Source organism: Glycine max, chromosome 20 (genome assembly GCF_000004515.6).
Source record: "Glycine max cultivar Williams 82 chromosome 20, Glycine_max_v4.0, whole genome shotgun sequence".
NCBI lineage: Eukaryota > Viridiplantae > Streptophyta > Magnoliopsida > Fabales > Fabaceae > Glycine > Glycine max.
In genome coordinates, this window is record NC_038256.2 from 21,901,982 (window position 1) to 21,928,803 (window position 26,822).

Consider the following 26,822-nt stretch of genomic DNA (forward strand, 5'->3'; position numbering starts at 1 on the left):
CAAATGACGTCTAATGCAACAAAGGAAATTACAAATAGAATTGTAAGTGACTCTCATTTGTTAGTGGTCTTTTTTTATAATAATTATTGGATCAGTAAACCAAATTTGTTTCATCTGTTGACAACATGATTCTCTAAAAGAGTAGATCTCATAGGGATGCTTTGTGACCCATGGACATAAGGATGTATAGATTGCTGCCACTGGGCGACCAAAGCACCCTGGTCATGTCTGTTCTGTTGGAGCTGGGGTCACGATCAAACAATACTTTTGGATTGGCCTAAAGGAGCTCCCACATGTCTATGTACATGGCTCCTGAAGACCTGGAGCTGCTGACACAAAAAATCAGGGACCAGTTGGAGGAGTCAATCACCAAACAAGTGACTTGACAACTAATGTTTTCTTCAACCAGATGCAATAACAGGGACTCACATTGCCTCCTGAGCCTGAGGTTGGTCCTTCTACTGCTCGTGTCAGCATAAAGGAAAGTTGTGTCAATCCCTTGGGGTAGGATCCTAGCTTGGTTGCCCTTGGAAGAGTTTATGAGGGGTTGACGACTGTCCACAAGTCCCTTTAGGCAATGATCAAGTCAAGGTCGGTGTTGAGGATGATTGAGATGCTGATGCCTGTGTTCCGGTACCCACTCAAGAGGTTCAGTTAGTGGGGCAGACACTTAATACCTTCATTGCTTAGCTGACACATCTTGTAAAGCCTTTTTTAGAACAAATATTTCATTTTGTTGCATTTAAGAATTACTAAAAAAACAATTTGTTACAAATAATGTGTTGTCTTTCATTCACTTATGTCTATTAATTGTGTAGGATAAACAGGGAGCTTAGGGACCGGTGAAACCTATAGGTAGGCCAGATCCTTACATCAATCCCCCACACCTGATGACATTGACCATGCCACAACTTTTTCTCAAGCCTTTGCAGGTACTGTGGTATGCCACCATGTTTGGGGTGTATAATAATAACTTTTTCTTGTACATAAAGCATGAAGATCTTTTTGAAATAGCACATGGTGGTAAATGTGTCAACATCTCTATTATACAATTGTGGATTTTGTAAGTCACTTTACATTATTGTATATTAGCTAATTAATTGTTTTAAATTGATACATAATGAAATTCTGATACTGGGGACAGATGTCGTACAGGATGTCACGACATCGCGCTTCAGAACATGCAGCTTGTATATGACCGTATGAACAGATTGAACAAGTAAATAACACAAGAGAATTGTTAACCCAGTTCGGTGCAACGTCACCTACATCTGGGGGCTACCAAGCCAGGGAGGAAATTCACTAAAATAGTATTAGTTCGAAGATCTAACAGCCACTGTATACAACCTTCTCACCTAACCACTACCCGTGCAACTTCTACCTAAGAGCCACTCTTAGATATGAGAACCCCTCTCACTCCCTCTCAATCACTCTCCCGTGTTTACAAATAAATCAAAGACACACCAGAGATTGCTCTCTGAACAATAGAGATCAACTCTACACACTCAGGTCCAACACTTGATGTTAGGGTAGCATCAAGGTGGCTCACAAAACACTCAAGTCCCAAAACTCACAAAATAACTCTTCAATCTCGGACTTGGTAGAAAACTCGTGCAGCCTTCATGTTTATATAGCAGTGTGCGTATCTGGGCTGCAACAACTTGCGCTGGATGAGATCTATCATTCTCCTGAAAAATCTGCACTTAAAGAACTAAAAGATAAAGTTTGATCTTTTAGTTTTTATCTTTAATCTTTAATCCCTGAACGAACTATTCAAGTTTGTAATTCGAACTTTAATTATCTTTTAATTCGTTCCTAAAGATAGATCGCCAAATCTGTTGCTAACTGCACATTAATCTGTTAAAGATATAACAGATTTATGTGTCCAGTATTTTCGGGCAGGATGTCCTGGACATCGTATCCGACATCGTGGATCCTGCAGCTTCAATTCTTCATTTGACATTTTATCTTGCCTTGTGTATTGTGCAGCCCAATCTGATTCCTTGACATAACGTTGGACATCATGTGCAGCAACTCCAGCTTTCCTTCATTGTCTAAGTGCTTATGTTTTAACAAAATTTTAGCCAATCTTTTAAAACTCAGTAAAGCTAAGCACTAACAATCTCCCCCTTTGGCAAATTTTGTCTAAAACATACTTAGACACTTCCTGAGCAGGTACGAGCATTCATGCAAGTGGGATCAGCAACTTTCATTATCAGAGTAATCAAGCACAGCAGTATCTGTAGTGGTGACAGCAAAATTCTGCAAGTTGCACATCTACAAGTCTTTTCCAGGATGTCAAGACATCTCACGTGACATCAGCTTTCTGCTCCCCCTGTCTCCATGCTCTTGCTGCTGTGAAGTGAATATTCTGCTAGGCAGCAGTTCACTGCAGCATCTTCTATCAGCTACTAGTTTCAGTAGCTTACATCAATCATCATCAGCAGCAACAGCAGTACAAATACTACTCCCCCTCAAAATCATAAATCATGCATAATATCCTACTACTCCCCCTTTTTAGACAGAATTTGGCAAAAGTAGAATGCATGAAATTAATGTGCAGTTATTACAGACCAATAACAATCAATTGTTCAAAGGGACATGCCCCAATAGCTAGTAAGAGTAAAAAGCAAAAACATAAAGGTCTGATGGTCATGGGGTGGCATCAGAATCATCATCATTTGATTCTGTATCCTCTGCTGCATCTTCTTCTTCCTCAGCTGCTTCTCCATCATCAACACCATTGTCTGAGAGTCTTTTGATCAGGCGTTCCAGCTCCATTTTCTTCTCTGTGTTGGCTTTGATGGTTGCCTCCAGCACCTTGCATGTGTCCTTGAGTTCAGCAATCAAATCATCCTTGGACACAGCACCTGAAGCAGCAGCTTTCCCTGATGTCGAGACAATGTCTGGGACATGTGTCCCCTCAAACAGTTTGTAATGCAGGGATAGAGGAGATTCTCTCTTCTTCACAGAGTCAATGTTGTTTAAAATATTGGGATGTTGACTCAACATAATGCCACACAATACAGTTGGAAAGGCAATGGGTAATTTGACAGCAAAAGATTCTGAATGCTTAATAGTTTGATCAAAAATATAGTTTCCAAAATTAAATTTGGACTTGGTTCCAACAGCATACAGAAATTTACCCAAACCTGTGGCAACAGTGGAAGTATGATTGGTGGGTACCCAGTTGGCAGTGCCAATCCTATGCAAGATTGCATACTTCACACTTAGCTTCCCGGCAGAAAGCTTCCCTTTCTTTGGCCAATGCTGGACTTGCTTGGCAGTGATTTCCTTGGCAATTTGATGCTCAGAAACAGCAATATCCACCACTCCTTCAGTTGGTCTGCCCAGGTACTTGTTGATTACAGCAGGGGAGAATCTAATACATTTTCCTCTGACAAACACTTTCTGATACTCATCACTCTTTCTGTTTGTTATGTCAGAGGGAATGTTGACAATGAATTCTCTGACTAGACTTTCATAGCAATCTCCCAACTTGGTGACAGTTTTCAGCAGTCCAGCAGCCTTGATGAGGTCCATGATCTCCTTGCAATCCAAGGCATCTCTTCCCAGTTCTCTTTCTAAGGCAAGTCTGCGTTGATATACAAATTTCCACCTTTCAACATTGCCAATGGAGTGGAATGAGATGTTGTCCAATGGTGCATCAGGGACATTTCCAGGCACCTTTTTCCCTGATTTCTTGGCCCTCTTATGTCGGGAACATCTAGTTCGACATCATCATCAGAATCAGATGAGGAAATTTCTTTCCTCTTCTTGGAAGGGATTGCAACTTTGCTCCATCTGGATGTGGTAGGAGTGATTGGAGTGCTCTTCTTCTGTGCCATAGTTTTGATTCGTCCAGACCTAGTAATGGGGGTTTTTCCCTTTCTGCTTTGTAATCTTTCTGCAATGCCAGGTGCCAACTTGTTGGCAATGGGTTCCTCATCAGATTCTACTTCTTCTAGGTCAATGAGGTCACCTGGAGCAGGTTCTGGTGCCCTTGGTGCAGGGGTCTCCTCTGTGGCTTGATCCTCTTCCTCTGTTGATTCCTCTTTACTGGATGAAGAGAGGACTTCAGCATTTGGGGTGGAAGATGTTGGAACATCTTTATCAGCATCAGGACAGAAACATTTGGGGTGGAAGATGTTGGAACATCTTTATCAGCATCAGGGACAGAAGCATTTTTCAAAATGCTACTCACAATACTGCGGATCTTCTTATCCATCTCCGTGTCTACTTCCCTAGGACTTGTTGCAAGGCTAGGGTTTTCAGAATCTTCACTCCCTGTTGTCGTTTGGGACCAGTTTTTCAGGAACAGGGGCTTGACCAGGAATCATTTGTATGGGTTGGATATTGAATTCAGGTTGTTCCTGGTTTGATGGTGCTTTGGTGGATGATGGAGATGATGGTACAGAGGGTGAACCAGGAGCTGAAGTTTCTTTTGGTGAGGTAGCCATGGAGAAGCAGAGCTTTGGATGGTTTCGTAAATCTCTGAGAGCTGTTGGGGAATGCTGATGAAACGAGATTACCACGAAATATGAGTTTGAATGAGGAATGTAGAGGGACGTGTGAAGCAACGGTCGAATTTGTTTTGGCCCAGTAGTGAACGCGCTATTAACGTTTGAGCACGTTCAGATAAAAGTAATTGCTATAAATCCTCTAGCAGACAAATGCCCAGCTTGCCCCTCAGTTTTTCAAACTGATTTGCATCCAATGCCTTTGTGAAAATATCTGCTATTTGTTCCTCAGTGTCAACATGCTCAGTGTGATAACTTTATCATCAACAAGATCTCTAATATAGTGATGTCTAATGTCAATGTGCTTGGTTCTGCTGTGTTGAACAGGATTTTTAGAAATATTAATAGCACTCAAGTTGTCACAGTACAATGTCATGACATCTTGTTCGACATTGTACTCCTTGAGCATCTGCTTCATCCAAACTAGTTGTGAACAGCTGCTTCCTGCTGCAATATACTCTGCTTCTGCAGTAGATAGGGACACACAGTTCTGCTTCTTGCTGAACCATGAAATAAGATTGGTTCCCAAATAGAAACATCCACCAGAAGTGCTTTTTCTGTCATCTGCACTTCCAGCCCAATCAGCATCACAATACCCAACCAGCATTGAATCTGAACAATGACAGTACATAATCCCATAGTCACTGGTGCCATTTACATATTTCAGAATTCTCTTTACTTGATTCAAGTGACTTATCTTAGGATTGGCTTGATATCTTGCACAAACACCTACTGCAAAGGTGATGTCAGGTCTGCTTGCTGTTAAATATAGTAAGCTCCCAATCATGCTTCTGTACAGACTTTGATCAACACTGGTGCCAGCTTCATCTTTTGACAGCTTCAAGTGAGTAGGTGCAGGTGTTCTTTTATGGCTGGCATTTTCCATCCCAAACTTCTTGACAATGTTCTTTGCATACTTGCTTTGTGAGAGGAATATGGAGTCTTCCATCTGCTTCACTTGGAGTCCCAGAAAATAAGTCAGCTCTCCAACAAGACTCATCTCAAATTCAGATTGCATCTGTTGGACAAAATGTCGAAGCATCTCATTCGACATCCCTCCAAACACAATGTCATCAACATATATCTGTGCTATCATCAAGTTTTCAGCATCTTGTTTGACAAAGAGAGTCTTGTCAATTCCTCCCTTCCTATACCCTTGCTGAGTAAGGAACTCTGTTAGCCTTTCATACCAAGCTCTTGGAGCTTGCTTCAATCCATAGAGAGCCTTCTTGAGCCTGTATACATGATCTGGATGAGTTGGATCTACAAATCCCTTTGGCTGCTCCACATAGGCTTCTTCATTCAGGTATCCATTCAGAAACGCGCTCTTCACATCCATCTGGTACAGCTTGAATTTGAGGATGCAAGCTACACCAAGTAACAATCTGATGGACTCAAGTCTAGCAACAGGGGCGAAAGTTTCATCAAAGTCTACACCTTCAATCTGAGTGTAGCCTTGAGCAACAAGTCTGGCCTTGTTTCTGGTTATAACACCTTCTTCATTGGTTTTGTTCTTGAAGATCCACTTGGTGCCAATCACATTAGTTCCCTCGGGTCTAGGAACTAGCTCCCAAACTTCATTCCTTTTGAATTGCTCCAATTCTTCTTGCATAGCATTGATCCAGAACTCATCAGTCAGTGCCTCTTTCACATTCTTGGGCTCAATTTTGGAGACAAAACATGAATTGGAGACAATCTCAATCTCCCTTGATCTTGTAGTGACTCCTCTGTTTGGATCTCCTATAATCAGCTCCTTGGGGTGCATCTTCTGGATTCTAATGGAGGGCTCTTGTCAGGTTGATTGATGTTTGGTTCATCTGTAGCAGAATCAGAGTTTTCTGCATTTTCTGCACTTTTAGCTGTATCTGCTACATTGTCTCCCGATGTTCTGACATCTTCTTCGACATCCTTCTTTCTTGCTGGAGTTAGATCATCAACAACCACATTGATGGATTCCATCACAGTTCTGGTTCTGGAATTGAATACTCTATATGCTCTGCTGTTTGTAGAGTATCCCAAGAATATTCCTGCATCACTCTTGGGATCCATCTTTCTCCTTTGCTCTCTATCTGCCAAAATGTAACATGGACTTCCAAAGATGTGGAAGTGCTTGACAGTTGGCTTCCTCCCTTTCCAGATTTCATACAGTGTGGTTGGAGTCCCTCTTCTAAGTGTGACTCTGTTGTGGATGTAGCATGCTGTGTTCATGGCTTCAGCCCAGAGATTATAGGGAAGTTCTTTGGCATGAAGCATGACCCTAGCAGCTTCTTGCAAAGTCCTGTTTTTCCTTTCAACTATGCCATTTTGTTGTGGTGTAATGGCTGCAGAGAACTCATGAGTGATGCCTTCAGATGTGCAGAATTCAGTAAACTTGCTGTTTTCAAACTCTCTGCCATGGTCACTCCTGATTCTCTTGATGACACAGTCTTTTTCTCTTTGAAGTCTTAGACTCAACTCCTTGAATACTTCAAAGGTGTCTGATTTCTCTCTGATAAAGTTGACCCAGGTAAATCTGGAGAAATCATCCACAACAACATAGGCATACCTCTTTCCTCCAAGGCTTTCAACTTGCATAGGCCCCATCAAGTCCATGTGAAGTAGTTCCAGCACCCTGGAAGTGGTCTGATGTTGAAGCTTCTGGTGGGACATCTTGACTTGCTTTCCAATCTGACATTCACCACAGATTCTGCCTTCTTCTATTTTCAGATTGGGAATGCCTCTAACAGCACCTTTGTCAATGATTTTCTTCATGCCTCTTAAGTGCAGATGTCCAAATCTTTGATGCCATATTTTGACTTCATCTTCTTTGGAGAATAGACATGTGGAGGAGTAACTGGTTTCTTGAGGTGTCCATAGGTAACAGTTGTCCTTTGATCTGCTGCCCTTCATTAGAACTTCACTCTTCTCATTTGTCACCAAGCATTCTGACTTTGTGAAGTTTACATTGAATCCTTCATCACACAACTGACTGATGCTGATCAAGTTGCAGTCAGTCCCTTCACCAGCAGTACTTTGTTCAGACTAGGAAGTCCATCATGGACTAGCTTTCCCATTCCAGTGATCTTTCCTTTAGAGCCATCTCCAAATGTCACATAGCTAGTGGAGCAAGGTTCAATGTTCACCAGGAATTCTTTAACTCCTGTCATGTGTCTGGAACAGCCGCTATCTAGGTACCAATCTTCCTTAGCTGATGCTCTAAGTGAAGTATGAACAACAAGACTAACAATCTTGTGTTTTGGAACCCACATCATCTTCCTTCCGCTGCTGCTACTTTGAGTTCCATGATGTGGATGGCCATGTAGATGATAGCAAAAGGGCTTTATGTGACCATACTTGCCACAGTAGTGACACCTCCACTTCTTTCTTTTGCTCTTTTTCTGCTGCGTTCCATGATGTCGAGACCGATGTTGTGACATCGTGGCTCCAGTGCTGTTTTTGGCAGGAACAAATTCTGTCATGGTTATTCTGCCAGCAGATTTATGATTAAACCCAAGTCCTCTCTGGTTTCCAACATTCTTCCCAAGCTGTAGCACCTCATCAAGCATATCTGAGCCTTTATTCAGCATCTTTATTGATTTTGTCATGTTTTCCAGTTTAGAGTTCAGAAAACCAACTTCTCCTTTAAGCTCAGAGATCTCCTCTTCATGTGCCTCCTTCTCAGCCTCCAGATTTGCAATGACCTTCTTCAGTTGTGCTTCTTGCTGAAGAATCTTCTCACTTTTGATGCATAGTTCTCTATAGGATATAGCAAGCTCATCAAAAGTGATTTCACTATCTGTATCACTTGAATCTTCAGCAGATTCAAATCTCCCAGTGAGTGCATTCACATCTCTGTCAGAATCACTTTCTTGTTCACTCTCTGTATCATCAGACCGACATACAGAAAGTCCTTTCCTCTGCTTCTTGAGATGAGTGGGACATTCAGCTTTGATGTGTCCATAGCCTTCACACCCATGGCATTGAATTCCTTTGCTGTGACTGGGCTTTTCATCTGACTTTTCTGGTATTCACTACCTTTCCTGATGTCGAAAGGGATGTTCCGGACATGTGGTTTCTGCCTCCTGTCCATTCTGTTCAGCACTTTGTTGAACTGTTTTCCAAGGAGCACAACTGCGTTAGTCAGACCTTCATCAGTATCCAGGTCATACTCATCTTCTTCTCCTTCATCATTGGACACGAACGCCAGTTCTTGCTCTTCTTTTCAGTCCTATCCGAGAGTCCTAGCTCAAAGGTTTGAAGGGAACCAATGAGTTCATCTACTCTCATGTTGCAAATGTCTTGGGCCTCCTCTATTGCAGTGACTTTCATGTCAAATCTCTTAGGCAAAGATCTGAGGATCTTTCTCACCAGCTTTTCATCTGTCATCCTTTCTCCCAAGGCAGTGCAAGCATTGGCAATTTCAAGAATGTTCATGTGGAAGTCATGAATACACTCTTCCTCCTTCATCTTCAGATTTTCGAATTTTGTAGCCAATAGTTGCAATCTGGACATCTTCACTTTGGAGGTTCCTTCATGAGTGGTTTTCAGGATCTCCCATGCATCCTTGGCCACTGTGCATGTGTTGATCAGTCTGAAGATATTCTTGTCAACTCCATTGAATAGAGCATTCAAGGCTTTGGAGTTTCCAAGTGCCAATTCGTCTTCTTCTTTTGTCCAGTCTTCTTCTGGCTTCAATTCATTAGTGGGCTTTCCTTCTGTGTCCAGCATCTTGGGATGTTCCCAGCCTTTGATGACAGCTTTCCAGGTTCTGCTATCCAGTGATTTGAGGAAGGCCACCATCCTTGCTTTCCAGTATTCATAGTTGGTTCCATCCAGAATTGGTGGTCTGTTCACTGGTCCTCCTTCTTTCTCCATGTTCATCAGAATTTATCTCCCTAGATCTCACTCAGTGATTTAGAGTGCCCGCTCTGATACCAATTGAAATTCTGATACCAATGACAGATGTCGTACCGGATGTCACGACATCACGCTTCAGAACATGCAGATTATATTTGACGTATGAACAGATTAAACAAGTAAATAACACAAGAGAATTGTTAACCCAGTTCGGTGCAACGTCACCTACATCTGGGGGCTACCAAGCCAGGGAGGAAATCCACTAAAATAGTGTTAGTTCGAAGATCTAACAGCCACTGTTTTACAACCTTCTCACCTAACCACTACCCGTGCAACCTCTACCTAAGAGCCACTCTTAGATATGAGAACCCCTCTCACTCCCTCTCAATCACACTCCCGTGTTTACAAATAAATCAAAGACACACCAGAGATTGCTCTCTGAACAATAGAGATCAACTCCACACAAACTATAGAGATCAACTCTACACACTCAGGTCCAACACTTGAAGTTAGGATAACATCAAGGTGGCTCACAAAACACTCAAGTCCCAATACTCACAAAATAACTTTTCAATCTCGGACTTGGTGGAAAACTCGTGCAGCCTTCATGTTTATATAGCAGTGTACGTATCTGGGCTGTAACAACTTGTGCTGGATGAGATCTATCATTCTTTTGAAAAATCTGCACTTAAAGAACTAAAAGATAACGTTTGATCTTTTAGTTTTTATCTTTAATCTTTAATCCCTGAACGAACTATTCAAGTTTGTAATTCGAACTTTAATTATCTTTTAATTTGTTCCTAAAGATAGATCGTCTAATCTGTTGCTAACTGCACAATAATCTGTTAAAGATATAACAGATTTATGTGTCCAGTATTTTCGGGCAGGATGTCCTGGACATCGTATCCGACATCGTGGATCCTGCAGCTTCAATTCTTCATTTCACATTTTATCTTGCCTTGTGCATTGTGCAGCAACTCCAGTATTTTCGGGCAGGATGTCCTGGACATTGTATCCGACATCGTGGATCCTGCAGCTTCAATTCTTCATTTGACATTTTATCTTGCCTTGTGCATTGTGCAGCAACTCCAGTATTTTCGGGCAGGATGTCCTGGACATTGTATCCGACATCGTGAATCCTGCAGCTTCAATTCTTCACTTGACATTTTATCTTGCCTTGTGCATTGTGCAGCCCGATCTGATTCCTTGACATAACGTTGGACATCATGTGCAGCAACTCCAGCTTTCCTTCATTGTCTAAGTGCTTATGTTTTAACAAAATCTTAGCCAATCTTTTAAAACTCAGTAGAGCTAAGCACTAACAAGCATCAAGGTGGCTCACAAAACACTCAAGTCCCAAAACTCACAAAATAACTCTTCAATCTCGGACTTGGTAGAAAACTCGTGCAGCCTTCATGTTTATATAGCAGTGTGCGTATCTGGGCTGCAACAACTTGCGCTGGATGAGATCTATCATTCTCCTGAAAAATCTGCACTTAAAGAACTAAAAGATAAAGTTTGATCTTTTAGTTTTTATCTTTAATCTTTAATCCCTGAACGAACTATTCAAGTTTGTAATTCGAACTTTAATTATCTTTTAATTCGTTCCTAAAGATAGATCGCCAAATCTGTTGCTAACTGCACATTAATCTGTTAAAGATATAACAGATTTATGTGTCCAGTATTTTCGGGCAGGATGTCCTGGACATCGTATCCGACATCGTGGATCCTGCAGCTTCAATTCTTCATTTGACATTTTATCTTGCCTTGTGTATTGTGCAGCCCAATCTGATTCCTTGACATAACGTTGGACATCATGTGCAGCAACTCCAGCTTTCCTTCATTGTCTAAGTGCTTATGTTTTAACAAAATTTTAGCCAATCTTTTAAAACTCAGTAAAGCTAAGCACTAACACATAATTTACATTATTTTAACAACAATAGGCATATGACTAAGACAAGTATGCGAGCGGGGAATGGCTCTATGTATGGATTCCTTGAGCCACAATCCTTACATAGATATGGCAATCACAATTTGAATAAGAAAATTATGTTAAGAAATGGATGCAAAATTCACAGAGAGATGTCTACCTAAAAGCCTACTTGAATGGGTAAGTTAAGTTGAACAAATCAATTTAAATAATGTATGCACTATAATAACTTAATGTTCTCCAATGCAATGCACATTGGCAAATGGTCGTTATATGTCCTAAGGAAAATTTTGTCATTTGCTTTTGTTCCTTGCACAATAGGCTCGACAACTACTTAAAAGGAATTAATAACAGGCCAGTTATATTTTGTAATACATTTACTTTATGATTAGTATTTGACATTAATATTTTAATTGTACAATATACATGCATGTTTCTCTTATTCAAGGCTTTGAAGGGATTTAACAATGGTCAAGGAAGTAAATCCAAGGTTGCAGCTAGATGGATTATAGTTAAAGTAAGTCATGTAAACATTGTTTGATGTCTAAAAATTACATTTTATTACTCTATACAATAATTTTGGTTAACTTAGAATATTTGAATATCCTATTCAATTTAGTGTAATAAGCAAAAAAGAAGAAGCACCGAGTGCAGGTAATACATAATGCATTGGATGTCAACGATAGTCCAAGGAGGTTTCAAGGATAATTGGGAAATGGTAACTATTTACTTGTAAACTAACTCAATTTGTTATAATTGTTATTATTTATACTTATTAACTTATGTTTTATTATATCATGCAATATTTTACTAATCCAAGACCATTGGAACCAGAGAGAATGAAGGCAATTGGCATTTAGTGGGCAACGTTTTATCTAAAAGTTAAAAATGAAACACTAGGCGTTTAAGTTACGTTAGAATTGTAGAGTTATGTTAATTTAGATTAGGTTAGAAATGATTTTATGTATTGACTTTCATTACTTTAAATATTTCTTTTAATTGACAGTAAATAATTATTATGGACAAAATTTGAACTGTCTAATAAAAATTGTCTAGATTGGTTCAGTTTTTCAATTTGCAGGTTAATTTTGGGTAATTAAAAAAATAGACAAAATTTTAAAAAAATTTCCAAATAACAACATTAGTTTTAAGAAAAACCAATGTTGTTTACCAAAAAACGACATCGGGTTTTTCTGAAAACCGATGTTGGTGAGTAGAAAACAATATTTTTAGATAAATCGATGTTGTTGTCAATTACAAAATTGGTTTTTTGAAAAATCGATGTTGTGAGTGGACCATAACATCAGTTTTTCTAAAACCCGATGTTGGATTATACATATTTTATATTTTTTTGTTATTTCTTACTATACAACATCGGTTTTTTAGAAAACCGATGTTGTGAGTTTAGCTTAATATCGGTTTTCAAAAACCGATGTTAACATTAATACTTTTAACGTCGGTGTCTGTTCACTTCCGGCAAGTGCACCGGATCGCGCAAGTAGTATAAAACAGTAAGAATCGAGTATCAAACTCTCGGGGAACTTGTGTTACTTGGTAAAGCTATTTTAGTGAATAGGTGTCTAGTGTGAAAAGAGATGTGTTTACTATGAACAGGTGTGTAAACTAACTATTAAAAGGGAAAAATCACGTGAGAAAATGACACGTTGGTCTTCCTAATAGGTGCCTGATGCTAGAAGGATATTCTCTACTTAACAATGCTCATGCGTTCTATGGTGTCTCCTAAAATGCTAAACCCCGATTCCTCATGATAGTCTAGCCTATTCCTGACAAAGCATCATCTGTAGATTCCTCTTGTTGGACTAAACTCGGCCAGGACTGCATTAAGACAAACATACAACAACAAGGTTATCGTACCCCGATTCCTCGTGAAAATATGACAAGCTAGCCCTGTCCTGTAGAAGCATGCTTCATGATGATGAATCAAGTTGATTCAAGTAGTTTTGATGATGACAAAAAGCCCAAAGAATGATTTCAAGATTGAGTCAACAAGTTCAAGATCAAGATTAATTTGAAGTTTCATGAGAATAAATCAAGAAGATTCAAGAATCAAAAGAAGTTTGATTTCAAGATTCCAGAGAAGATGAATTCAAGATTCAAGAGAAGAAATCAAGAAGACTTCACAAGGGAAGTATTGAAAAGATTTTTCAAAAAACAAACATAGCACAGTTTTGTTTTTCAAAAGATTTTTTCTCAAAATTTTCTAAGTTACCAGAGTTTTTACTCTCTGGTAATCGATTACCAGTTTCCTATAATCGATTACTAGTGGCAAAGTTTGATTTCAAAAGCTTTTAACTGATTTTGCAACGTTCCAATTGTTTTTTAAATGGTGTAATCAATTACAATATATTGGTAATTGATTACCAGTGTATCTGAACGTTGAGATTCCAATTCAATTGTGAAGAGTCACATCTTTTCATAAAATGCTTTGTGTAATCGATTACATGGTTTTGGTAATCGATTACCAGTGACAAGTTTTGAATAAAAATCAAGAGATGTAACTCTTCCAATGGTTTTCAGGTTTTTCTCAAGGTTATAACTCTTCCAATGGTTTTCTTGACCAGACATGAAGAGTCTATAAAAGCAAGACCTTGACTTGCATTTCAACAACTCTTACATGTCTTTTTGAATATGTTTTTGAACATCTTTTTGAACTTCTTCTTCTTCTTCTTCCTTTGCCAAAAAGCTTTCTAAGTTTTCTGGTTTCCAAACCTTGTTCTTTCACAGAAAACAAAAGTGGGTTATATCTTTTCATTCTCTTCTCCCTTTGCCAAAAAGAATTCGACAAGGACTAACCACCTGAATTCTTTTTGTGTCTCTCTTCTCCCTTTTCCAAAAGAACAAAGGACTAACCGCCTGAATTCTTTTGTGTCGCCCTTCTCCCTTTTCAAAGAATTCAAAAAGACACAGTCTGAGAATTATTTTGATTCTTCCCTTTCCCTTAAACAAAAGATTTCAAAGGACTAACCGCCTGAGATATCTTTTGCTTCCCCTTCACAAAGTTTCAAAGGACTAACTGCCTGAGAACTTTGTCTTAACACATTGGAGGGTACATCCTTTGTGGTACAAGTAGAGGGTACATCTGATTGGGTTGTTGTAACTGAGATCAAGAGAGGGTACATCTCTTGTGGATCAGTTCAAGTGGAGGGTACAACCACTTAGTTGTTCAAAGAGAACAAGGGAGGTTACATCCCTTGTGGATCTTTGCTTGTAAAGGCTTTTACATGGTTGAAAAGAAATCTCAAGGACCGCAGGTCACTTGGGGACTGGATGTAGGCACGGGTTGTTGTCGAACCAGTATAAATTCTTGAGTTTGTCTTCTTCTTCCCTACACTTTTTAATTTCCGCTATTCATTTTAATTATCGCTTTTACTTTTGGTTAAGTTTCTATTTCTGTTCTTTACTTTCTTAACATTATAGTAAAAGCCTAATTGAATCTAGAAACTTTAAGAAGGATAGTTTTTTAATTAGTAAATGTTCATTAATAATTAATTCAACCCTCTTTCTTAATTATTCTGAGGCCACTTGATCCAACATGTCCTATCAAGTTCTAAGAATCAAACCAGTTTCCACTGTTGAATGATCCTAAAAACACATGCATCTACGTGATCAAGGAAATGCATGGTTGAATGAAGGTCTGATAGCACAGTGAACACACAAAACATCATTAAATAGATAAAAAGATATTTACATCAAGTACCTACAAGGAAGATCCAACATAGGATTTAGCTTTCCATTGCTGGGAAGCTTCCTTTACAACCAAGAGAAGAGAAAGATGAAAGATTGCAGAAATACAAGTAGTGGGGATGTCTCCTCCACCTCTAGGACTTCGTAATCACTCACAAACTCATCTCAAGCTCTCAGGACAGCTTCCTCTTCTAGCTCTGGTCTCTGTGGATCTTCACACAACAAATTCTCTCAAAATCTCTAGAACTTGGACCTTTCTCTCTCTAGAACTCTCCAATTATGCAGAAGCTTCATGAAAAGGCCAAACTCCCCTTAGAAATATGATTTCAGGCTTAAATAGGTTGCTTTGTTTGTGCTCGTGCGCTTAGCACAACTCTGAACCGCTTAGCGCGCATTAGTGAATTTCGGCTTAGCATGGCTTTTCTCGCTCAGCGGATGGACCGAAGCGGTGCGCTTAGCGGGATGACCCTTCGCTCAGCGAACATGCATAGCTCATCCTTCTTCCAGATTCTTCCTCGCGCTTAGCTGAGGATTGTTGCGCTCAGCGGATATCTCGCTAAGCCAGCAGATTGGTTTAGCGAGAGGGTAAAAATCAGCACTTCAAAACTTGCCTAATGATCCTGAAATTGAGAGAAAATGATTATTAATTACACAAAATGGAAGTACTATGTATTTATTACCTATCTTTAACAAAAAGTAATTACAATACTACAAAATAACCATAAATTGGAGGAGTTTGATACAATTTACACAAGTTTTATACACAAAAGTTATTCGTATTCACTGACTAACAACTCCTCCAAATTTACAATTTTGCTTGTCCTCAAGAAAATAAAGAACAGTTCACTGGTCCCCAAGTGACAATAACATGCAGTTACTATGTAGAAAGGTGTATGCAACAAAAGTTACTGGTTGAATGATAAGAAAATGAAGTAAAATGCCCTCATCACTTGTCTTTTACAAGGCATGCAGTTATCCAAAGAGAAGAATAAAATGTAACCTAAAAAATTAGATGAAGTTAGGCATAAGATAGATCTCAAGGAAAGCAGCTTAAACCACAGTCTCACGGCCACTGTTTCACTCACCCATAAGTGTTTAAGCTATTCATTAATAACAACTAGCAAAAGCTCTAATCTTTGTACTTCATCTCATGCCATAAAGTCAAAAATGTATAAACAGAATCAGAAGGACTTTCCCAGGCTTGTAATGAGGTTTGGCTACAAAAATTCATTGGTTTTTCTAGGATTCAAAGGATTAGATTCTAAGAGAGCACAAATCCTAGACTTATCCAAGTGATCTTTTTAATACAATTAGCTTGCTCACTAGCTTTTCACTTTCATTTGCTTTTGACCTTATTACATCAGCACACATTTTCTTTGATTGCTTTCTTTTTCTTCTTTTTTTAACACACAACTTATTTGTTGTTTGTGCTGATTCTTTATCTTTTTTTTCTTTACATCCCATTCAGTTCCACTCTCCCAAATTTGGGGTGAATTTGCCTTGAACCATATGCTCTCCTAGAATCTAAACAAGGTATCTGGAGATAATCATTCAGGTTTAGGGTTCAATTATTGAAAAAATCATTCAGCTAAAAAAGGGTGCAAAGGGTACAATTATCATTCAAGGTAAGCTTTTTGGTCAAAAGGCTTGTATATGCATAATCATGGCCTTCATCATGTCCTCATTTATACATTTCATTCTAAAATTCAGAGATTGATGCAAATATTATTACTCACAGCTAGTTGTTCACTCACAGTTTAATTTCACACTCTCACTGGTTTTGGTTCAAGCTTTTCTTTCTCAATCAATCTGTCTACTGACTAACAATTCAAAATGCAAGTTCACATTCTTGTTCTTTCTTTGTCTAACATACACACTTGCTCAAACTCATGAAAAGAAACACAAATTCCATCACAATCATGCATTCAATCCAAAGCCAAACCATACACCAATTTTTACAAAAAAGATAAAAGTGTTCTACTGCCATATCATCACAATCAAGTCAAACTGTTCTATATGCTTCAGAATGAGCAAACCAATTACCCATAAATAAAACTAGTAGTGTCTATAAACATAAAAGAAATAATGTACTGAAACCATAATTATAATAACAATAAACCAAAAAGCAAAAACATCATCAGGAATTTAGAATTCCTGTGACTGGTCCTGGGTGTCCTGTGTCTGAACATCCTCTTCATCTGTTAGATGAAGTATTGGAGTAGCTGGAGGAGAAGTGTCCATAGCCAAGACTGGTGTGGTCGGGTCCTCTGGTATCTCTAAGATAGGAGTGGAAGGGTCTGCTGTATGCTGAGGTGAGGGTAGGTCCACCACTGGTGCAGGAGGCTCTAAAGTGGCCTCAAGGGATCTCTCGGGAGTGGTAGCAGCTACCTGTCTCACCTGTGTCTCATCTGCCTCTTCTCCTATAACAAATGGCTCTAGGATGGTGGCCTCAGTTGACTCATCCTCCACATGCTGAGGTACCTAGGCTGTGGGACCTTCATCTTCCCTGTGAAGAGAAGGTTGGGTCCCAGGCCAGGCTACCATCTCCCTGAACTGCTCAATTGAAGGAATAGATCCTGGAGGCACCACCACCTGTAAACTCTGTAATAAAATGAGCTATCCCTGATGAATGCTCTGAAGCATGGCTTCAAAGCGCTGAGAATCTGTCTGAGCTGGGACAGAAGGAGTTGCTGAAGTGGATGTTGGAGTAGGAGCTGCAGAAGTAGAAGGAAGCTCAGTTTGCCTTACCCTCACCCTCCTAGCCCCTCGGATAGAAACTATTAGATCCTCGGGATTCCAACAATTTTTCCTGATGTAGGCCAAGTTAATGACCGGGCTCAGGTGCTCAAAGGTAAGGTTGTTAAAGACAACCCCTCTGGCTCTATATAATGCAGTGATCAGAGCAGGAAACCTAAGTCTAGAAGTGTTAGACTGAGCTATAGAGGTCATCTGGCCAGAAATAAGAGCTCCTATGTTCATGTCCATGCGAGAGACTAGGCCAAAGATCAACCTAGCTCTGTCCACTGTCAGATTAGAGGTATATGATGTGGAGGCCCTTAGTGTTCAATTAGATCAACCTAGCTCTGTCCACTGCACACCCGAGCTAGAGTAGTCAAATCCTTCCTGAAAATCTTCCCAGGATGGCCCTTAGTGTTCAAGATGAACCCTCGGTCTGGTATGCATAAGGCAGCCTCAATCTCTCTGTAATCTATGGGCAACCTGTAGTATCTAAAGTATGCAGGTAAAGTCTCACCCTCTACTAATACCATAGGTGTCTCCAGGAATGTGTAGAGACTGTTAGCATCAATCTTCACTAAATGGCATCTGACTCTGGACTGCTTTGGTGAAGGGCCCTTAGAGCTGTATAAGTTTGCATAGAACTCTTTCACCAAAGCCAAGTCTATGCCCCCATCAACCAAATTGGTGAGGCATTTATGGAAATTACGCCTCTCCAATTCAGTTTTAAAATCATCTAGCTCAGTGTGATAGAGCTCTACCTTCCTCTCAGGTAAGATGTTTCTCCCCAAAACATTATTTGTGTACTGGTTCCAAGCATCTAAGGAGGAAAACCTCCTTGTATCATATTGTGTTGTGGGTCTTGAACCAATACTTTTGCGTTTCCTAGAAGCCATCTGCATATAAAGGAACCAAACAGTTAAACAAGACAAAAGTTGATCAAATTCAAAAACTAAAAAATAAAACTGAAAAAGGCACTGGCGGTTTAGTGAGACATGGTCCGCTTAGTTGGCCTTCACAAAAAAATATACTACCACTTAGCGACACATGAAGCCTCTTAGCAGAAGTTGCAGAAATTCAGCTTTTGCATAATTGGCTTAGCTGGCAAGTGCCCGCTAAGCCTATGGTCTGCCGCAAGGATTTGTGCTAAGCTCCTCAGAGGTTGCACTTAGCGACACCATACAGTTCAGAAAATAAACTAAGTATGGGTTTTGCCACAATGAAATGCGCATAGCTCAAGGAAGCTCAGCTTAGCGCACGACTATCAACAAAAAATTTGACTAAGTTACCTGGGCTTAGCGATTTAGCCTCGCTTAGCCACAAACATCTTAGCAAGAGGATGAGTGTTCATCCTCAAAACATGAACTCGCTTACCGCGCTAAGCGAGTTCTTCCAAGAACGCATATATTCAATGAATACTGATGAACTCACTTAGCGTAGCATGCTCGCTTAGCTATTTCATCGCATTTTCCAAAAAACGCAGTTCGTTTTCTTGCACTTTTCAAGCCTCTAAAAGGCATATCAGACATGCAATGTTCCCAAAATAATTAATACAGTACAAATGTATATAAAGTCCTAACCTTAAACTATTTATGAAAAAAGCATTAAAACTCTAAAAATCTAAAGCAAAACATAAGGTTTTCTACCCTAAAGTTCAGACAAGAAAAAGAGAAATGGAAGTAAGGACCTTACTTGTATCGTTGATGCTTTGTGATTGGAAGTTGATAATGCACAAAGAAATCACAGATGCAAAATGTGCAAAATTTTGGAGAGAGAGAATGTAGAGAAGAAGTTGGTGAAATATGGCAATTGTGAGTGTAACTGCCGTTACACTCACTTAAGTAGTTTTCGACACTCTCGCTTAGTGGACTGCTGCGCTAAGCGAGCCAGAGAGACGTTTGGTTTCTTAGAGAAGCTCGCTTAGTAGATCCGCGCGTTTAGCTGACGTTTCAAATTCAAAATCAGATTTTTTTTTTGCACAAACAAAAGGCTTGGCTTAGCGCTCGGATAAAACCGCTTAGCGAGTTATGCAGATCAAAAAACCTGCTACTCTCGCTAAGCCGGGCTCTCTACCGGTTTAGCTAAAATGATGCATTTTAAGTATAGAGGAGTGTAGAAGCAAGCTTCATGATGATGAATCAAGTTGATTCAAGATTGAGTCAACAATTCAAGAATCAAGAGAAGATTGATTTCAAGATTGAAGAGAAGATGAATTCAAGATTCAAGAGAAGAAATCAAGAAGACTTCACAAGGGAAGTATTGAAAAGATTTTTAAAAAAACAACATAGCACAACTTTGTTTTTCAAAAGAGTTTTTCTCAAAATTTTCTAAGTTACCAGAGTTTTTACTCTCTGGTAATCGATTACCAGTTTCCTGTAATCGATTACTAGTGGCAAAGTTTGATTCCAAAAGTTGTCAACTAAATTTGCAATGTTCCAATTGATTTCAAAATGGTGTAATCGATTACAAGATATTGGTAATCGATTACCAGTGCATCTGAATGTTAGAATTCAAATTCAATTGTGAAGAGTCACATCCTTTCATAAAAAGCTTTTTGTAATCGATTACAAGGATTTGGTAATCGATTACCAGTGACAAGTTTTGAACAAAAATCAAAAGATGTAACTCTTCCAATGGTTTTCAGGTTTTTCTAAAGGTTATAACTCTTCCAATGGTTTTCTTGACCAGACTTGAAGAGTTTATAAAAGCAAGACCTTGATTTGCATTTGAACAACACTTACAACCTTTACAAACAACTTTTCCACATATTCTTTTACAACCTTTGAATCTCTTTGAAAATTTTCTTGAACTTCTTCTTCTTCCTTTGCAAAAGCTTTCTAAAGTTTTCTGGTTTTCCAAACCTTGAAAACAGAAGTGTGCTAAATCTTTTATTCTCTTCTCCCTTTGCCAAAAAGATTTCGCCAAGGACTAACCGCCTGAATTCTTTTTGTGTCTCTCTTCTCCCTTTTCCCAAAGAATGAAGGACTAACCGCCTGAATTCTTTTGTGTCTCCTTTCTCCCTTGTCAAAGAATTCAAAATGACACAGTCTGAGAATTGTTTTGATTCTTCCCTTTCCCTTATACAAAATATTTCAAAGGACTAACTGCCTGGATATCTTTTGTATCCCCTTCACAAAGTTTCGAAGGACTAACCACCTAAGAACTTTGTCTTAACACATTGGAGGGTACATCCTTTGTGGTACAAGTAGAGGGTACATCTACTTGGGTTGTTGTGACTGAGAACAAGAGAGGGTATATCTCTTGTGGATCAGTTCAAGTGGAGGGTACATCCACTTGGTTGTTCAAAGAGAACAAGGGAGAGTACATCCCTTGTGGATCTTTGCTTGTAAAGGATTTTACAAGGTTGAAAAGAAATCTCGAGGACCGCAGGTCGCTTGGGGACTGGATGTAGGCATGGGTTGTTGCTGAACCAGTATAAATTCTTGTGTTTGTTTTCTTCTTCCCTACACTCTTTAATTTCCGCTGTGCACTTTTATTATCGGTTTTACTTTTGGTTAAGTTTCTATTTTTGTTCTTTACTTTCTTAACATTTTATTAAAAGCATAAGAAGGGTAGATTTTTAATTAGTAATGGTTCGTTAATAATTAATTCAACCCCCCCTTCTTAATTATTCCGAGGCCACTTGATCCAACAAGGAGAGACTGCTTAGCTGATAAGGGATCGCTTAGCGCTTACATTGCCACAAGGAATTTAGCTTAGCCGCCATGACTGGCACTTATCTCCAGGAAACCCAGGGCTGGCCATAAAGAAATGAGCTTGGCGGCCACTAGTTGCACTTAGCCAAATAATACACCGCGCTTAGCGGTTAGGCCATCGCTTAGCCGAATTCAGATCGAGTTAAAATTGGCTTAGCTTAGCCTTGGCCAGCTTAGCGGACCAAATCAGCCTCAGATGCCAGGGTTGATCACTAAGCGCGTGAGAATCGCGGCTTAGCACATGAAAAAAGATGCGCTTAGCGCGAGGCTTGCACTTAGCAAAATGACTACTTTTTAGAAAATGTTTTCTAAGTCATTTTTCAGTCCCTTCCTCAACAAATTGAAACCCTTATATCTAACAATCAAAGATAAGCTGATATACTCCAATGTACAGATTATAAAGCAAGTTCCACATGATATAATGCATGAAAAACAAAGATAACAGAAATTAAAACTGGGTTGCCTCCCAGGAAGCACTTCTTTAACATCATTAGCTTGATGCATTTACCTCAATGGGTGACATCATGTTTTGGTTCTCACCTCCAGAACTTCTTGACCCACTTCCATTACCTGTAAGCAAACATTTTGTTCTGGAGCAGGCTTGTCTTCAACAAACAAATCGAAATCAATTTTCTGATCTTCAAAACCCATCTCCAGCTTCTTTCTACCCATATCAACTATGTAGCTTGCAGTTAACATGAATGACCTTCCCAATATTACAGGAATGTCAGTATCTTCACAGTTATCCATTACCACAAAGTCTTCTGGGAAGAAAAAATGTTTCACTCTGACCAAAACATCTTCAATTACTCCATATGGTCTGGTAATGGAGCGGTCAGCAAGTTGTAAAGTCATCCTAGTCGGCATGATCTCCAACTCTCCCAACCTTTTGCACATGGAGAGTAGCATTAAATGAATGTTGGCTCCCTGGTCAATAAGAGCCTTTTCCCACGGTGACTTCTCCAATTAAACAAGGAATAGTTACACTCCCAGGGTCTTTATGCTTGGGTGGAAGGATCTTTTGAATCACAGCACTACAATTTCCTTCCACTACGATGTTTTCCTGGTGAATATACTTATGTTTCCTTGTTAACATATCCTTCAAGAATTTGGAGTAGAGTGGCATTTGCTGTAAAGCTTCTCCAAAGGGCATGGTTATTTCCAGTTTCCTGAAAATATCCAAAAATCTCGCCAAATGATGGTCCTTCACTTTCTTGGAAGGTACCACAAGATATGGTACTTCCTTACCTTCATTTATAGCTTTATCACTTCTACTCTTCTCTTCATTTTCATTTTTTTCAATTTTTTTATTTTCTTTTTCTTTTTCTACTTCTTTTTCTTTTTCTTGGTCATTAAATTCTTTTTTCTTGACCAATATTTGTTTCTCTTTTTCTTGATTGCTTTCACCTCTCACATCCTTTCTCTTGTCCTCAGTACCTTTCTTTTCAGCAGCTTTCTTCTTATGCACAACACTCTCCTCATCCTCAGCCTCCATAAACCTTTTACTCCTTGTCATCACAGCTTTGCATTCCTCCTTGGGATTCTTATCTGTATTTGCCACAAAACTGTTGAATGACTTGTTAGCTATCTGCTTTTATGATTTGACATTGTTACTTGCATAAACTGAGTCAAAGTCTCCTCCAGCTTAGTAGTCCTTTGAAAGATGTTAGGCCCTTGTTGGATTGGCCTGTTCGAAGGTCCACCATGGTCTTTGTTGAACTGATTACCAGGGTGCGACCTCCATTGTCCTTGTTGATTATAAGGACCCTGCTGGAAGCCTGAAAATCCTCCTTGAGTATACCCTTGTCGCTATTGATTTCCCGTATAATGAATTTCTTGTATGTTTTCTTCAACGGGAATACATTGGCCTGTTTCATGAGCCTCACCACAAATGGTATAACCAGTAACCTGCAAAACAGAAGAATGTGAAGGTTGACCAATAGACAGTTTAGTTGGCAACTTACCAAGTGTTTCTATTAAAATCTCAAGTTGCTTAGAAAGCAACTTATTTTGTGCCAATAAAGCATCATGTGGTGATAGTTCTAACAAGCTTTTCTTTGTGGGTTGATGGGTTTTGTCGTGCAGAATGGCGTTATCACTAGCTGACATATTCTTAATTAGCTCAGTTGCTTCTTCTAGGGTCTTTAGCTTTATTTTTCCCCCTGTAGAAGCATCTAGTAGTTGCTTGGTTTGTGGTCTCAGACCATCTATGAACATATTCAATTGGATGGGCTCTAAAAACCCATGGGTGAGAGTTCTTCTCAATAAACCTCTGAACCTCTCCAATGCTTCACTCATAGATTCATCAGGGAACTGATGAAATAAAGAGATTGCAACTTTCCCTTCTCCAGTCTTGGACTCTGGGAAGTATTTCTTCAGAAACCTTTCAACAACTTCTTCCCAGGTTTTCAGACTGCTACCCTTAAACGAGTGAAGCCACCTCTTGGCCTCTCCTGCCAATGAGAATGAGAATAGGCTGAGTCTTATAGCTTCATCTGGCACACCAGCAATCTTAACAGTGTTGCATATTTCAATGAATGTTGCCAAATGTGCATAGGGGTCTTCATTAGGTTATCCTTGGAATAAATTCCCTTGTATAAAATGAATCAAAGAATGCGGGTAGTTGATTTTATGAGCTTGCACTTCAGGATATGCAATGCTAGTAAAGAATTGCGGCACTGAGCTGCTTGAATAATCCTCAAGGGTGATCCTTTGGTGTTGTTGTTCGCAACCGGCAAGTGTACCGGATCGCACAAGTAGTATAAAACGGTAAGAACTTAGTATTGAACTCTCGGGGAACTTGTGTTATCTGGCAAGCTATTTCGATAAATAGGCGTCTGGTATGAAAATATGACTGTGGTTATGAACAGGTATTTAAACTATCTAGGAAAAAAGAAAGAAAATCACGCAAGAGAAATACTGTGTAAAAACAAGTAGAGAATGCGTTGGTCTTCCTCATAGGTTCTTGATGCTAAAATGGATGTTCTCTATTTAACAATGCTCATGCATTCCTATGTTGTCTCCTGGACTGCTAGACCCCGATTCCTTATGATAGCCTAGCCTAGTCCTGATCAAGCCTCATCCACAGATTCCTCTTGTAAGACTAAACTCAACCAAGACTGCATTAAGACACACATACACAACTAAGTTCTCGTACCCCGATTCCTCGTGATAGCACAACAACTTAGTTCCGTACTATCAAGGACTTTAGAATCAGACCAGTTTCCACTGTTGAATGACCTTAACAAAGCAAGCATCTACTGATCAAGGTAAAAGCACATTGGAATGAAAAGAAGATAGCATAGAGAACAACACACAAAACATCATTACATAGATAGAAATATATTTACATCAGGTACCTATAGGGAAGATCCAATAGAGGATTTAGCTTTCCATAGTCCGGAAACCTCCTTTACAACAAAGAGAAGAAAAAGATGAAAGACTGCAAAAACAAAAGTGGTGAGGATGTCTCCTTCACCTCTAGGATCTCACAAACTCATCTCAAGATCTTAGAACGGCTTCCGCTTCAAACTCGCGTCTCTGCAGATCTTCACACAACAAAATCTTTCAGAATTCTCTGGAACTTGGACCTTTCTCTCTCTAGAACCTTCGTGTATGCAGAGCTTCTCAAGAAAAGTGCCAAACTCCCTTTGCAAATCTGATTTCAGGCTTAAATAGGTGGCCTTGTTCATGCTCGTGCTCTTAGTGCATATCAGGATCGCTTAGCGCACAGAAGTGGATTTTGGCTTAGCGCGCTTGTTTCACTTAGCGGATGACCTGAAGCGGTGCGCTTGACGACCTGGAGCGGTGCGCTTACCGGACTTGACAACTCATGTTCGCTTAGCGACACAAAATGTTGCGCTCATACTGTATTCTCGTTTAATCACCATTAAAATAAAATTCAACTAATCATTTGTGTTGTAATCTCACTTAATCACTGTTTAAATGAATTTCAACCAATCGTTTGTGTTGTTATCTCAATCACTGTTTAAATGAATTTCAACCGATCATTTGTGTGGTAATCTCACTTAATCACAGTTTAAATAAGTTTTGACCGATCGTTTGTGTCGTAAACTCTTTTCATCAAAAAATAAGTTTTAACCGATCATTAGTGCCACAAGTTATCTCTAAAAAAGGATTGTAGATTAATGAGCCAAAACCAAATAAAACCAACTCATAAACTACTTCATTTCATCAAAAAAATCAAGAGGTCGTTTCAAGGTCCAACGCCTTAACGATTCTCTCCTTTCAAAATCAAGAGGTCGTTTCAAGGTCCAGCGCCTTAACGATTCTAGCTTTTCAAATTTGAAAAAGATCGTTTCAAGGTCCAATGCCTTAATGACTCTTTCCTCTTTTCAAAAATCAAAAGATCGTTTCGAGGTCCAATGCCTTAAAACAATTTAACCAACGTTCAGTTATAAAAGAACTGCGTAGGTCTGATTTCCTCATCGCAATTGAGGAATATGTAGGAGCGAGGGAAACAACCTTGTCGACCCCAAATAAGTAAAAAACATAAAAACGAACAAAAGTAAAAAAAAAACATAAAAAAGGAAAATACATAGTTTTGAAGTCATGATTTGCACACTCGATTAGAGGCTGCCTTCCTTTGTGACGGGCACGTGGGGTGCTAATACCTTCCCCGTGAGTAAACAACTCCCGAACCCTCATTTTCAAAATATGCAGACCTTCGACCTTTTCCATTTTTGGTTTTTCTAACGTTTTCCTCGAATAAATGTTGGTGGCGACTCCACGCATTTTTCCTTCCTTGGAAGATGCACTAACGGGTCCCACGTCGCACCCTCGCTGGAGGGTAGGTTGTGACAATTGGTGACTCCGCTGGGGACTTTTTTTGAGAGTTAGGCCATTTAATCTTGTGCATTCCTTATCATGACTTTCCCCTTTGTTGGTTTCCCTTTATTTCTCTTGTGTTATTGTATATAACTCTTTGATGCTTTTAGTGTATTTTTTTTATGTATGCATTAATAAATATTTGTTCATTTGATGCACACAAACACCTACACTTTTTCGCATACACAGTGTGTTGTTAAGGGCCCTATACCCAGGTCCGTCGGAACATAGGAAGTGGAGGTGAATCTGTGGTCATGCTGAGTCTCCGACTCGCTTGATGACAGTGAAGCCTCATCTAGAGTTTTTCTCTTTTAGTGATGCATTGACGCTGATAGTCCTTATCGCCACAATGTATTACCTAAGAGGATGATATCTCTAGAAGCCAATAAAGTTACTTGAAACCACCCTTTGGAATTATCACTAGAAGTTGGACTTTTGGATCATTTCAATTAGGTTCCTCAATTAGGGAAACTTACTCTAGCATATTCCTTGATTGCATCATGCATCTCTTGACGACATCGCAATAGACAT